General features: G+C 38.0%; 1 pseudogene; it reads right to left on the reverse strand.

Annotated features, from left to right (window-relative positions):
• Positions 1 to 7,911: 7,911 nt before the first annotated feature.
• On the reverse strand, positions 7,912 to 14,970 carry LOC148012257 (uncharacterized; annotated as a pseudogene).
• Positions 14,971 to 16,384: the final 1,414 nt, after the last annotated feature.

A 16,384-nucleotide genomic window follows, 5' to 3' on the forward strand; every position in this document is an offset into this window, starting at 1 on the left:
ATGAAAGAGGAAGAGTTGATAATGTGTGAAGAAAAGATTTAGACTCTTCTTGAGAAAGGTCTAATTGAACCTACAAACTCCCCTTGGGCATGCCAAGCATTTGATTTCAACAAACATTCGAAGCAGAAAGGGGGGGGAAAAGCATGGCCATTAATTATAAACCCCTCAATAAATATCTAATTGGCCATGGTCATCACATTTCCTTACAGGATTTGCTTATTAAAAATCTTAAAAATGCTATTATATTTAGCAAATTTGATCTCAAATTAGGTTTTTGGCAACTTCCCTTGAAGAAGGAAGACATATATAAGATAGGTTTCTATGTTCCATAGGGCCATTAGCACTGGAATGTGTTGCCATTTGGGATAAAAACCGCTTCAACCTATTTTCAAGGATGGACAGACTCGGTTTTGGTAAAATTTCCATTATGTTTGGTATACATTGATAATATATTGATTTTTTCTGATACTATTAAGGATCATATCGACCACCTTTATCAGTTTGCCAAAGCATTGGAAGATCAGGGATTCTACTTTCTCCAACAAAGTCCATCATAATTACCTCCTGACTTGAGTTCTTAGGATTCAAAATTCATCAGGAACTATAAAATTATAGGATCATGTCTTGAAGAAAGTCTTGGAAACACCTAATGCACTCACCAATGTCAAACAATTAAAATAATTCCTTGGATGCTTGAATTGGATTAATTCCTTTACACCCAATCTAGCATGTATGCCAAAGACCTACATCCTCTTCTTTGGGAAAATCAATTCCACTTGAAACCCCTACAAATAGTAGATGTACAACACATGAAGAATCTAATTAGACATCTTCCTCTTGTTTATCTTCCCACAAGATCACACCTAGTCCTCTACATTGATCCCTCGTATATTGCATGGGATGCTTGTCTATGTGAAGAAGACGTGGCTACATCTCCTCTGAGTGTCCACATTTGTTGATATTCTTGAGGAATCTTCAATACCATACAACCGAATTATCCATCCTATTAGCATGAAATATTATCCATGATTATAGCTATAAAGGCTTTTGGGCTTTTTGTGGAATTTGTCCCCTTCACAATACGGACAGATCTACAACATGTGCCCAAATATCTTACCAAACGGGTCCCTAATGAGATAGGGAATAAACATCTACTTCAATGGTCTCTCTTTTTTTATTTCCTTGATGTAACATTTCAACACATACCAGGCATCCACAACACTATTGCAAACATTTTGTCAAGTCAAGCATCATGACTCACCAACTCTCCACTTTCTTTTGTAAAGATGTACAATATTCCTAGTGCACTATGCACACTATACCACGCATTGGCACATACTCAAAGATGCGTACTCACTCTTCACAACAATCATTGAACATCTTCTCAAAGCCTATAAATATCTCCTCTTGTAATTTAGTGAGATAGAGCAATATAGAACAATAGCAACATTTGCATTCTCAAGAATTATCTCTCCAATAGTTTCTCTACGTCATCCATCTAGTTTTCGGTGTTTCCTATTTTTACTCTACATGCATTGTGCATTTATTGGATCATTTCATGGGCCGATGTACACCACCAATGGTACCTTTAAAATCGTATAAAAATAGTTGGACTGGTTACATATTCTCCATAGAAAATGAGTGAGTTCAAATAGTTTTATTAATGATGTTTAAAAATCCCTCGTGTGTTCTTCAAACTTTAAGTGACACTCTTTATCTGTCTTTGAGTTTTCATTATTAGCCAAATGCTATTCTACACTATTAATTTATTAAGAGTACACATTATTCACATTCACTTTAACACATATTTCTTGATGATTATTTGGTGGTTGTAAGGTCAACTAGTCTAGAGAACCTCCAAGGATCCAATGTCTTTTAGTATATAATTGAACATTAACATATCTATCCTTGTATAATTTTGGTAAGCCTTGAATATAATTAATCATATCACATGTTTTGTTACAAGAAAGCTTGTGTTGCAAGAGGAAATTTTAAATATAAACAAGGTAACACTTAGTAATGAAAAGAGTTGGGCATTTATATATTCTTACTCCAAACTCAAACTATGTACATGGTGACTTTGAGCATTCTAAAATGGAACAATTTCTTTTGCAAATACTCCTCTTGAGATATGACTTTTAGACTTGAAAAGGGTCTTGAGGAAAGAGCCACTTCAACACTATGTCTAGCATATGATTTCATTCATAGAAGGGAGTTCAAAGCACTCCTTTGCACTAGAAGTTTGTGTTTACCAATAGTTCTTCTATGCATATGGAGAAACAGAATCTCCATATATATTTTATGTTAGACACAAATTATGAGTTCCCAAATGTAATGCTCCACTTTTCTCATACCCTATTTATGTCCATATATCCAATATTAGACATGAAGTGTGAGTGCACAAATGTAATCTTCCACTTTTTGCTTGATCTATTAATGAAAATTAGATTTTTGAATAATTTTAATAATCTATCCACATTTGAATACTAAAAGTAACGAGAATGCCTATTGGAAAAAGAGAGATCCTATCTCGCTCAAATGATTGATTCATAAAGCTTTTGCAAATATGGCCCACATTAGAGATCTTATCTCACTCAAAATATTTTTCTTCAAGACTTCAAATTGAAGTTTAGAATATGGAATTATGAAGATTTTGAGTTTGCTATTTTAATGTTATTTTATATAAGTACTAAATAGATAAAGAGATGGCACACATGATTGATGTACAAATCTACGTGAAGAAGATATGTGAACATGAGTTTGAGATTAAGATTGAGATTTCTTGTGCATGATGATTGCTTGTGGGTTGATGTAAGGATAAAGATCTACCTGCCAAGGGGTGCTTTTACCTCATCAATATCTCTTGATAGACATTGAACATGTAGTTGTAGTCTTTTATATCTCTTGTTTCTATATGAATGATTTACATGTGCAAAAATTTTATCCATATCCTCAAGATGGAGATTTATACTCTACACTTTGAATTCACTTTTGAGTTTCTCTTTATTTCCAAGACTCTTTTCGTCGATGTTCTATTCCTAAATTAATTTTGATATGTGTAAAGAAAGCATGCTATTAGTGGTCTTAGAGTACGATAGTTCTAAAGATAGTCTAGAGTATAAATCATCGATGTCTTTTTCTCCATATTCTCAAGACAAATGATTTATATTCTAGACTTTGAATCCCCTTTCTAGTTTCTCTTTATTTCCAAGACTCCATTCCATGTTCTATTGTTATATTAATTTTGACATGCATGTAAAGAAGGTATGTTATTAATGGTATTAGAAAAAGGGACTAATTGGAAGACCTAGAAATAAAAATCAAAGAAGTGTCCATTATGAAGATTATATGGCCCAAAGAGCAAAGACAAACCTTCTTCAAGGAGGTGGAGGTAGACATTGAGAAAATATGTTGATTAATGTAAAGAAAAAAAGAGGGAAAATATGTTGATTAATATAAAGCAAAAAAGAGGAAAAATGAGATTTATGTTGTCCTTGGACTTGATGTTTCCTATACAACTCTTTACAATAGCTACAACATATATTTAATATTTCCGGGATAATATTTCTAAATCCCATGATACTCACACGGTCTCCACAGGCCAATTTGAGACTTAGAACTAGGGATTATTGAAAACCCGAGCTCTTCATACGAACCACCTCTTAGGAGGCCAAAAGTATAATTTTTTTAGAAATAAGACAAATTTTTTTTGAATTATCCCTCTCTCCCCAGCCGAGAGTCGTGCTGGAGGAGAGGGATATAGCAACGATGATTGAGCATCCTTGCTGGATGCCAGGGGGGGTGAACCCATGCAAGATGCCGTGTGGGGGAGGGAGGATCCCTCAGCTATAAAATGCAGTCGGAGGGAAGTCGAGAGGCAAGCCATCACACTGCCTGATGCTGCTGTAGTGGGGAAGGGAAGCTGTGAGATAGGAGGGGACGTCGCCAATCGAGAAGGAGCAAGACCGCCGAGATGGAGGGAAGAAGCCGCTGAAGTTCGCCAGAAGCTGTCGCAGGACGCCCCTGATGTCGCCAATACACTGCCATTAAGTCCCTCCCTTCCCTCCATGTGGTTCCTGTGAACCACAAAAGCTTCCAAGAAGCTTGTTGGAAGCTTCTAAGGGGAGGAGCTAAGCCCCCCTTCCCGTGGCTTTATTAAATCTTACTCTCGAGAGGTTTTATAACCACTTTTCCCCTCCTCGATATTTAAAACCCTCCACGTGGGTTTTCCCCACCCCCGGAATCCAAAGCCCCCTATTGTGGCTCTTATACCCCCCTGGCCCTAGGATTCTTCCATCCATTCCCTTGCAAATTCCACCTAACCCCTTTCCGTGAGGTTTCCACACAAGTCCTCAAATCCCTTCTTGTGGTTTTTCCCTCCCCTAGCCGGTTTTAATGCCTTTCATAGCATTTCCCTAAGGCTACTTAACCCGGGTTCATTTTAAAACCTCCCCACACAAATAGCCATTTTAGCAATTCCTGGGATTTTTCCCCCCTCACACATCATCTTAAAGTCCCTTCCTAGGGACTTTTATAAACTCTTTCCAAAGGGGACTTTATAACCCGGATTTCTAAGCTACCTTTTCCCTGTTTTGCATACCACAAAGCTATTTTCTTTTCTCCCTTTCCGTGTAGACAATTTGCACCCTCGGAGCTTCTACGTAAGGAAGGAAAAATTCATAAGTTCCATTTCTAAGGTTCGATTCGGAAGGACGGTGGAATTACAAAGGGAGTTTCGCGTGCAAAGGAGATGGCCAACATCATAAATCTGCGTCCAAGGCAGAAAGGCCGAATTCGCAATGGCTCCTAAGAAAGCACAAGGCGCAACCGTAGGAGGATCGTCTCCTAACATCCATGTGGACATTTCACCACAAGTCCAGGTTTTTCTTCCTAATTTTGATTTATGTCGTTATAAATCACTTGTGCATGGATCATTTATGGAGATAGGATGCATTTTTTGATTAAAATACTTTGATTAATTTAAAAGAAATAGCTCACGATGGAAAAAATCGGTCATTGGTATTTTTCACTAAAACGAACAAAATAAAGTGAGCATAAGATTTCTATACATTTCTAGCAAGTGGTTTTTATGCATTGCAAAGTAATGAAATTAGATTAACGCCCAACTTCACAAAACGAAATTATGATAGTATACTTCGATTAAGCATGAAAGGAATAAACCGCATATCACATTATTGAACATCTTTTCTTCGAAATGATTCGTTATAGAAAGTTGCTAGTAACCGTAGGAAATTGCTAGGGCTATATGAAGAAGATTTAACTCTAGGCAAGTCCAGAGGATGAATAATCATCCTGATATAGTACATTTCTTGGGTAAAAAGTGACCAAGGATATGGGGATAAGATATTTGCTTGGAAGAAAAAGACCAATCTATAAATTGGAAAAACATATGTACTGCTATTTGAACTTAAGGTATTGATTAAGTCGGGTTAATAAGGCACAAGGAACTTTCAATCGATCCCCATATAGGAAAAAAAGAGAATTCCCCATGGAATTCCCTAGTTGAAAATACATATAAGTGGGGAAAGTAAAAACTAGGGAAAATGGGACATTTCCTAGTGAGAATAAGTAGGGAATCACATAAGACCTTTTCTATGTAGGAAATATTTCCTACATACGAAATATTTCCTATATAGGAAAATACAAAATTTTCTATGTAGGGAATAATTCCTATATAGGAAATATTTCATATATAGGAAAAAATTTATAGAGGTGATTCCCTAGGTACTCTCACTAGGAAATCTCTCATTTTTCCTATTTTTTACATTCTCTACTTATATGTACTTTCAACTAGGGAATTCCGTGGAAATTCTCTTTTTTCCTTATCACTTTATCTACTTTTTCCTTTCTTTTAGACATGCTAATATCTAACAAGAAACTGCACAATAAATTTTTAACTAGAAAATTATATAGAGAATGTCATCATTTCTAAGTAAACAAGAAATTGCACAATAAATTTTTAACTAGAAATTTATATAGAGAATGTCATCATTTCTAAGTAAGGATCAATAACATACATCTAATGATCAAAATAGATTAAACAAATTAAGACATCAACATCTACTTCTAGCAACCAAAAGAAAAATGAAAATAATTTTAAAGGAGCATAGAACTAAAAACTAATTAAGCAACATGTGTGTCTTGATTGTTTTATCTCTTAAATCTCCAATATGTTGCAAAGTAATAAATGTTTGTCTACCCTCTTCTCTAAATTTCAACATGGGTGGCTGATAGATATCATCATATGGTGGTATGCGTATCACTCCTATTGATACTCAAGTGATCAAATATCATTAGTTAGTATAAGCATTTCAAAAAATGACTCATTATCAACATAAGAAAGCCGGTAATACTTGATTCTTGGCTTGAAGAAGTGTTAAGGCAAGCAATCTCAATGTCTTCCTTTCTTGCATTGTCTCTTGTGTCTCTTAGAAAGTAATTAGATATTTTGTATTAATTTGGGTCACCAAATTTGTACAAGTTTTTTATCCTTAAAGTTGGTACCTGCATCTTGACTTGAAGAAACATTATTGCAAGTAACCTCCTGATCTCCCTTTCTTACATTACCTCTTTTTCCACCTTTTGTTGTTCTTTAATCTATATTTATATATATACACACAATTACTCAAATTTTAAAAATACGAATAACTATGAACATTTTAAATTAGACAAAGAGACTAATTAAAGCTAGTTAATCTCAAAATGAATCACCTAATAAAGCAAGATGTAAAATATGTACAAATTTTAATTTTCAAAGTTTATTAGAAATAAAGACATATACCTGTATCATGATTTGAAGAGACATTAGGGCCAATGACCTCCTTAGCTTTCATTGTTCCATTATCTCTTGTACCATCATTTGTGATTTTTTTACCTTTATGTACACAGAATAAACCAAAGTTTAGAAACATAAGAGACATTTGTAAAACATCAAAACAGGCATTTGTAAAACATCGAAACATCAAAACACGCATACCTTTTTTTCCCTGTTCTTTACACCATCTGATAGTAAATTGAGTAGGTGAAAACAAGGAATTCATTGTTCATACTTTTATGGGTCACCAACTTCTCCTTCTGGTTTGAAGCATCTTACAAACTTCCTGTTGAACAGTGCACGAGGGAGATGAGGAACGGAGGAAGAGAGAAGAGAAGAGAGACACGAGACACTGGAAGTGGAACCCCAAAAGTGCATCAAGTGAGCACACATTAGCTGCAACATCAGCTCCTTAGCTAGAATAGATAAAACATCAAGTAGAATAAACATAAGCTTGAACAGACGAATCAACTGAAAATAGACAAACAACAACTAGAAACAATGAAACATCAGCTAGAACAACTCAACAGTTGGAATAATAATGAAACATCAGTTGGAACATTTCAACACTTGGAATAAGAATGAAATGAAATATCATTCCATCAGCTCGAAACATTTCTTATAAAAAAACATGGAATAATTTCAACGCATTAGCTGTAGTATAGATGAAATGATGTGAAACATAGCATGAAGAGCCAAAAATCAGCTGGAAGAAAGAAACATTTAGAATAATCAAATGATGAACAAAATACCGACAATCATCAGCAAGAGCTCATCAGTTTTCTTACTGCTGCTCAGAGCCCAAGCAAACATCTCAACAATCAGCTTCTGGGACTCTAGGAATATCTTTGTACGCCTGGCCTCCAGATCATCACGAAATCGCTCAGACTCTCTCTGCATCTGCAGTTTCATCTCTTCTAATCTGAGAAAGCGCTCCCCCAAAGTACGGATCACGAAGACCAATTCGGAGAGCGGAGTGCTATCAACTGGGGGCTGTTGATGCCGCAAGCTAGACTTTGAAGAAGTCCTATGGTTGACGAATTTGTCCATCTTGAAAGCCTTCGCGGCCTCATAGTCTATATTGCAGTTGCGCTTCTTGTGGAGAGATGTATAAGAAGTATCATGGTCATCCAGAGACCGGTTGCGATACCAGCATTATCACTTATGGGACCATATGCATCTATGGCTAGACAGGTGGCAATGGTACAAAGAATTCCAAGAGCTGCAACTATGATCCCGTACATGGCTGCTAGGGTATGGTTGACATAGATGGCAACAGCAATAGCAAATATTGGAACAATTACAGACTTGTAGCCAAGTGCCAAACCAAAGATGACATTGGTAGCAGCTCCTGTCCTGCAAGAATCAGCAACATCCTAGACTGATCTATATGTATTGCTGGTGAAATACTCTGTAACATAGCCAATTACCAACCCTACCCAAAGCCCTACTCCAATGCAAAAAAATAGTTTCGAGTTTTGAACCATCTTTGCACCACCGTTAGGATCATATATGTAAAACGTGGATGGTAGTGCCAGCCAACAAACAAAAGCTGCACCAAATGTCATTAAGATGGTGGATATCAGCAACTGTCTCTTCAGTGTAGATTCAATATCCCTTAGATTTGAGATCTCGAACACATTAGTTGCGAACAAGGTTGTGATGAGGCACACCACAATGCCCATAGAGCTAATGAGTAGAGGGAAGTACATAGCAGTGAAGTCATGATTTGTGCCAAATGATGACATGGAAGCCACAAAAAGAGCTGCACAAGAAGCTTCAACAAAGGAGCCAAACAAATCTGAACCCATTCCAGCAATATCTCCCACATTATCACCCACATTGTCAACAATGATCACTAGATTTTGCGGATTGTCCTCTGGGATATTCCTTTCTACTTTTCCAACAAGATTTGCTCCAACATCCGCAGTTTTGCTATAGATTCCACCTCCAACCCTTTCAAATAGAGCCAAGGATGAGCATCCAAGCCCATAGCTAGTGATGGTCTCAAAAAGGCCCTCCCAATCATCCTAGTAATAAAGTTGGAACAGTTTTATAGTGATGTATAAAACTATGAGGCCATTAGCAGCAAGTAAGAAACACATCACCGAACCTGATTGGAAGGCGATTTTGAATACTTTGCCTATCCCTTTTCTGGCTTCCAAAGTTGTGCGAGCATTCGCATATGTTGCGATCATCATGCCCAAAAATCCCAACACTATGGACGTCAAAGCTCCCAATATAAATGCAACTATAGTGAAAATCGCTGTAAAGAGAGCTGGGGCACATTCCTGCTTTGGATCGTATCTGTAAGGCTGGGGCTTAGTACTGAACCCATAGATCCCAGGAACAAGAAAATGACAGCAGCAAATATGCCCATGAGATAAACCAAATACTTGTACTCTGTCAGCAAAAAGGATGTGGCTCCTATGGATATGGCTTGTTGAATTTCAACACATTCTTTAATAGTTGTTGCATATGATTCCTCATCCAATCTATCCTCCTCGTCACAGTCTGATGATCCATTGACAATGTTGTGACTGTGGGTCCAGTGCACTTGTCCAATTCACAAGTGCATCTCCATTCTGAAGTTTCAGGCACCCACGATTCGCTGTGCCTCCCCATATTATTCCCACAGGGCTAGGCTTTTTCTTGCCTTCCTCAAGTATCAGTACCAGGCTGCCACTGTCTCCCTGCATGTCAAATGCCTGCTGGTTCTCGCCCACAATCAGGAAATCAGTGAAAAAGCAATTGCCCTTCTCGTCATTGTACTCAAAGGCATATGCCATGATGCTTCCTTCTGTTAGCCCTGAGCTTCTGCCAACTTTTATTACCCTCCTCCCCATGATGCTATTGATACTTGCTTGCAAGTCAATAGTTATAACATCTCTCATCTCACCTACCCCTTTGATAGTAGTTGTGACTTTGGAGACATCAAAATTGTCCCTGAATGGAATGAAAGCACCATCAGCTCGCACAAATGTCTCTGCCCCATGAGCAAACATCATCAAGTATCAATATTGTCATATCAAGAAACGGAAACCAGAACTCTTCTTTCAACTCACAGAGAAGTTTATAAAATGGACAATAAAGAATGCCTTAACAGCAAAGAGGAAAACATGGATTCACACTTGTAAAAATGCCATACCATCGGTCATCTATAATAAAAGACGTTGCCCTTTCCACTGCACCCAAATAAACACCAGGTCCAACATTTGGAAGCAGTGGATGGAACATCTTCTAGTTGGGGTAGTCCAAATCAACCGCAACATGTCGATTTGTCAGAAACCCAACCTGATGAGTCCCTGTCCTACTCTATATTATGGCTCCAAGTGTACCAAATGTCTCCTGACCTGCAACCTGTGAAATTCACCAGAGAGAGAAACGTATCAGAATTGTCAAACTAGTAATGATGCAACAATTATTTACATATATTGCAACTAAAAATCTGCCAATCTTCACCTCTACAGTGTAAAAAACACCAGTTGTTTAATTGATATATGATGAAGCATGTACACACTCTCAGCATTTCTCAAAGTTTATGGAAAGGAGGGGAAAAATGTGCGGAAAACATCTAATGACACCAAAAACACAGAAACACTGATCCTTGAGACAATTTAGAAACTTGGTTGTAAGATGCACACCTCCAAAACAAACATAAAATTATAGAATGACTAAATTTCAAGATGAGCAGTTTGTATTCAAACTTTGAAGTTTTTCACTAGCTTTTTACCTGAGGTCCTGGACCGATGGATGGGTCATTGCCCCTTAAACCTTTAGCCAGCTCTGTGTATACCTCTTGCTTAGGGGTTGCGGCTAGAATACCAAAATAAGAGAACTCTACCACATCAACATCACACCATATGCCTTCAGCTGGTCCTTGAAATCATCCAAATGGGTATAACTATAATATTTCTGTGTTAGCTTGCCAACTTAGATAATGATTCAGCACTTTCACAAAACTGGACTTTTCTCCTGCACATTACTCATGGAAAACCAGGCAAGGAAACTTCTCTGAAAAAGGGACCAAGAAGTTAAGCAAGAAGTCCACTACATTGAAACTAGTATTACCTGTGGATCTTTAGTTGACATCATAATGCTTCTCATGTACAGGCAATCACCATCCATGAACAACAAACAGAACTGTATTGCATCATTAATATAGGACTCCACAAATTGAATATGTAATATCTACTTTCCTGAAAAACAGATCTGATTGTTCATTTGAAGACTTCCAAGAGCTCTACAAAAGCAGCTCCAAAAGAAACTTCTTGTATCGCAGGACTCAACAACTTGGTTTTTGAAAGATTAACTTTGTCATCTTCATCTTGAACAATCAGGATAAGCATCAAAGCTTTCTTTCTCAACTTTTGAACTGTGTCCCATCAATGCAGTTTGCTTAAAGCCACTATGAACACCACGAACATCTTGAAGGATTACTTTCCTGGGCTACTGAATACTTTGGAGAAAGATGTCTCTGGAATACTCGCAAAGCTGCTTAATCTCTCCCTCAGAAAGCTGAACCTGTTTTCCAAACCTGGTAAATCTGACCTCGTTAAAAGATACCGGCAAGTACCTCAAGGATGTGTTGCCACACACTACAGAAAATGAAAAGATGACACTAAGAGCAATAATCTTCAAAAGCTGTTGCTTTGACAAGATGTACTGCATTGGCACAATCTCTAGCCATGCTATTGCAACATAATTGTAGACAGCACATATGCACATGTGAAGCATGGTAAAAAATATGGGGTACTTGTAGCCATAGATGCTCAGCAGGTACTTGTTAAGGAGCAAAACCCCAATGTTCGAGAAGGGGAAGGCAGCATACTTTCTCTCACCATGAGTTGGAGTTGGAGCAATGTCAATCACTTCTGCTTCAAACTTTGTGGTGCTTCCTCAGCTGATCCATGTCTGAGTCAGTGTTTTCCCCATCTTACAGTGTGCAGTGCGAAGCAGAAGTGCAAATCCACAGCGCAAGGGGCGCCTTAGGACTCGCAGAAGCTCAATGCAGATCCACAGTGCAAGGGGCGCCTCAGGACTTGCAAAAACTCAATGCAGGTGGAGGAGGAGCCTTACCTTGAGACATAAGCTTCCTGGCACAGCGCAAGGGGCGCCTCAGGACTTGCAAAAGCTGAATGCAGATCCACAGCACAAGGGGCGCCTCAGGACTCGCAAAAGCTCAATGCAGGTGGATGAGGAGCCTTACCTTGAGACATAAGCTTCCTGGCACACCCAGACTCTTTTGAATTTCAGCTCAATCAAAGCACGGTCGCAGTGACTGGTGGTCCTGCTACCGGCCACGACAACGGTGATCTCCCTGCAGTCTCTCTTTAGCTGCAAAGGCCAACATGCTAATACAGAAGCACCAGCATCTGCTATGATTGCGAAGTGGGCGACCCACAGGAAGGCAGATGATACCACATGCAGATTCTCTACCATGGAAGGAGCCCAAACACTTTGCAATAAAGAGCGAGCATAGACACGCAGATCCTCTACCATGGATGCCTGTTGAAATCTTGAAATCTTGAAATCACCCAAATTATTTAGAATCAAGCAACTACAGCTTCAATTATGCTACTTGGAAGCCTAGCTCCCTTAGCAACTTTGCTAACTCATTCAATCCTAGGTAAATAAACTTGCTTTTGCTCACATTAGTTACAACCCTAGATAGCTTTAGAAAACTTTCATACATTTTCATCAACTACATCTACTAGTTGCTTCTCTACTTGCACAATATTGGTTAGTTATTATTGGCAAAGAATTGGGAGACCAAGTGTTTTCTTAATGGTTGGTGATTATGGTGGCAAAGAGTAATGGGGCAATGAGACACCCTTTCACATCGACCTCTTTACCTCAAATGGACCTAAGCATAGACCATTTACAAATACATTCTAAAGAGATTGAAACATCCCTACAGAAATTCCACGATTCCTCCTTGATCATCTATCATAGTGATGAACTCTTGTTGCTTCTTTTACTTCATCAATTTATAAAATTAATTGGTCGAAGCACCAACCCCATAAGATACCATTTTCCTTAGACTAAATTTTGGCAACTTCACCTTTATGTTTTTGCAAATCCTTCATGTAATGCTCCACTTCTTTGAGAAGTTGATAAAACATCCCATTACTAGAACACTTAGTAAGAGTCGTAATAATATGCTAACTACATTGCTAACTACTAACATGCAACCTCTTTAAAGTCAATCTTGATTTTTGCCATACATATTAATCTCAATGATGGTATATATGGATCTCATCTAGTTCTACATTGGATTAGCCATTGGATTGTTGGTTTGTTTCCAAGCATCCTTTAGCTATAGGTTGAATCCTTCCCTTAAATCTAGAAAGGAGCTGTTGAAAGAGAGGGGCTTCCATTTCTTTCTCCTACTAAACTCATCTAGTTTGTAAGGGGCTCAGATAACTTTTGATAACAATTTGTGCTTGTATGGATGCTAGGTATATCCCACACTTCAGGGGAGACTTGAGGGGAATTTCAAGATTTAGAGCTATGTCATTGAGTTGAATTGAGATTCTTCTTTGTTTTAATGTGATAAGGAAATATTTATATTGTTAAAAATGATATTTTATTTGTGGATGTGTAAACAATTTGTGCTATGTGAGTAAGAATTAAAAGTTATCAAAATGCACAAATGTATCTTACAACACATGTACATTTTGGATGCGTACAAACATATCCATTACAAGTGTGTATTGGCATTGTCTTATTTGAGATTGACTACATGGCTAATGGTTAAGCCTATCAATTGTGATGTGTTATTACTTAACATGACTATATAAGCATGACTATGTTAGAAGTTATATACAATTTTTTTTAAATTTACTGTGCATGCACATTATCCTATGATCCATAGCTTCATAATTTTGTCCAATAAACATGGCTATATCATGTGATATATAGAAATTTACCATGCTTTACCATATAGACACTTATTTTACTAGTTATAACTTTATATCTATCTAGAAAAATTAAAAACCTAGTTCCAATTTAAAAAATCCTAGTTACTAACTAGAAAAAATTGTGCATTTACTAGATATAAAGCTATTAGTATCTAAAGTTCCTTGTGGGGGGCTCGTTGAGGTGGGCATCATCCTCCTCCTCGTGGCCGTGGCGATGCTGGGAGGTGTCATCGTCTGCGACCATGGCGACAGGACAGGGGAGGCAGAACAGGGGTCACGGGCAGAGGAGGGCGCGGTGACTTCACATATTCGCCAACAAGAAAGGGAGGCAGCGGTCTCTCCTCTCTCACAGCCCTACCGTTGCCGCAACCTGCCGATCCTGGCTGTTGTGCACACGCTCAGGTGCAACGACTTCACATATTCACTAACAGGACAGGGGAGGTAGAACATGGCAGGTAGGGGCAGGGGAAGTGGTCAGGGGCAAAGGAGGGCGAGAAGGAGTTTGAGCATAGGTCCCTGTCACATCATTTACTCGTGAAGGAAGGTCTTCAACATTAGCACCATACTTTTTCCTAACACCAAAAGAACGATCAAGTTTCAAGCAATGTACATGAAAATCCCACAAGAAAACCATTACATGATTTGCCATACCAGGCTGTTATTCTTAGACTTTCCTCGTGAACAGGTGGTGGTGTGATGAGAACAACAAGCGTGGCATCAGAAACACTCTGAGAAACAAGCCAAGAATAAGACTTTGAAGTATTTAAGATCTTAGAAACTTAGCAACTAACAACCTCGCTATGATACCATGTTGAACAGTACGCAAGGGAGACGAGGAACAGAGGAAGAGAGAAGAGAAGAGAGACACAAGACACCGGAAGTGGAACCCCAGAAGTGCATCAAGTGAGTACACATAGTTGGAATATATAAAGGGCACTAGGGATGCTATATATAGACAAACTATATATAGCTAATACTTCCCACTAGCAAGATTGAGCATGTTCAGCTTCTTATCGTGAAACCATACAAGACAAATAACTTAACATATTAGCCAATCATGTTTCAATATAAAACTTGTGGTAACCTTCCATGAAAAGAACTTCCAACCTGTCCAATAGTTACTGCTATCTTGTTGTATGGATCAATATCCATATCATAAACTATGCCACGAGAAGCCATTTCTTGATGATAATGTGTACTCTTGATGCCCATTGTTATTACCTCTATGTTGCAAAACCCCACTAATCTATAGGTAAGTGGTTTTACAATTGAGCCAAAACAAAATAGACTTGAGAATCTAAAAATTCAAAGTAAAAACCATGACTTTAGGAGGAAGCCATACTTGTCCGCACTAGCACTCAGCAAATTGAAACCACCACAAGCAAATTTTGCTGCACTGATTGAAGCTGAATGATCATCTCATGTCTTGATGACATCAAAGTTCCTAAATTCAAAAATCAAGCATGCTCAAAGAAGTTCTCTATAGACAAACTCTTCAATAGCATAAGACAAAAAATATATCTACCTCCAAAACATGAACTTTGAAAGTGAATTAAAAGACCACCATGTTGACAAAGGAATGATAGACTATGAATGTACAAGTCACAATAGCTGCATAAATCCACAATGTCTAAGACATGCAAAAGCATAACTGAAGTTACAATGATCTTCATTTAATATTGGCCACTGGCACACCTTGAGCATGAAGATTGTAGCAGAGTTTCTAAAAAGATACAACCAACCTGTGCTGCCTTTGAATAATCTGTTGTCAACAGGCTTATGGATGTATGGTACGTCCAAACTCTGGATGAGGTTGCACAGCTCAGCAATTTGGAGGCGACAATGTGGAGGCAATCAACATATACAGCAGGAACTGCATCCTTCTTGCTCTGTAGCTTTGCACCATCTGGTTGCACATAAGAATGTGAATGACCTTGGAACTTGGTTCAAAGAGAGTGAGAAGTGGAAGAGAATAAAATGTTGATCCCCTTGCGGATAAGGCATCATCTCACATTAGCCCCCCAAAAATGAAGTTGAGCCTCATATATGTCCTACTGAATTTGGAGGATCATGTATTAATAACTCCATCTAATGTTTAGAAAATCTACCCAAATTATTAGGTTCATCTAGCCATAGATGATTGGTCATCAGGATTGAGGTATTCTCACGTTCCTTGATGGGATTTATTTTACTTATCTAATTAGCAAAGGTACCATACGATTACAACATAAAAAAGCAGCTTCCTTTTATTATCATGTTACATAGGGTCCATTAACACAACATCTAGCACATGACAAACACTTTGGAAAACAACATTCTATTGCATAAAAGATAATATATAAAAACACCATTCCATGAAGTAGTATAAAATCCATCTCCCTACAGAGAAAACAATTGTCTAGCCTAGGATGTGAGCTTCCAACCCCATAAGATTGGGTTGTATGTGATTACACTACTTCTGTCAACAACACACAGTAGGGAACTTATTAACTTAGAGCCATGATAAGCTTCCCTCAGCATTAAAGGTATCCTATATAATAGGTTCACTTTGCCTTTTGCCTTCTCAAGCACTCATGTAATCAAAAACACCTATCTCGTAAAAGATCATGGGATCCCAACCCACTAG

This window comes from Lygodium microphyllum, chromosome 27 (assembly GCF_053477565.2).
Source record: "Lygodium microphyllum isolate KBCC chromosome 27, Lygodium_microphyllum_v1.1.10, whole genome shotgun sequence".
Taxonomy (NCBI): Eukaryota; Viridiplantae; Streptophyta; class Polypodiopsida; order Schizaeales; family Lygodiaceae; genus Lygodium; species Lygodium microphyllum.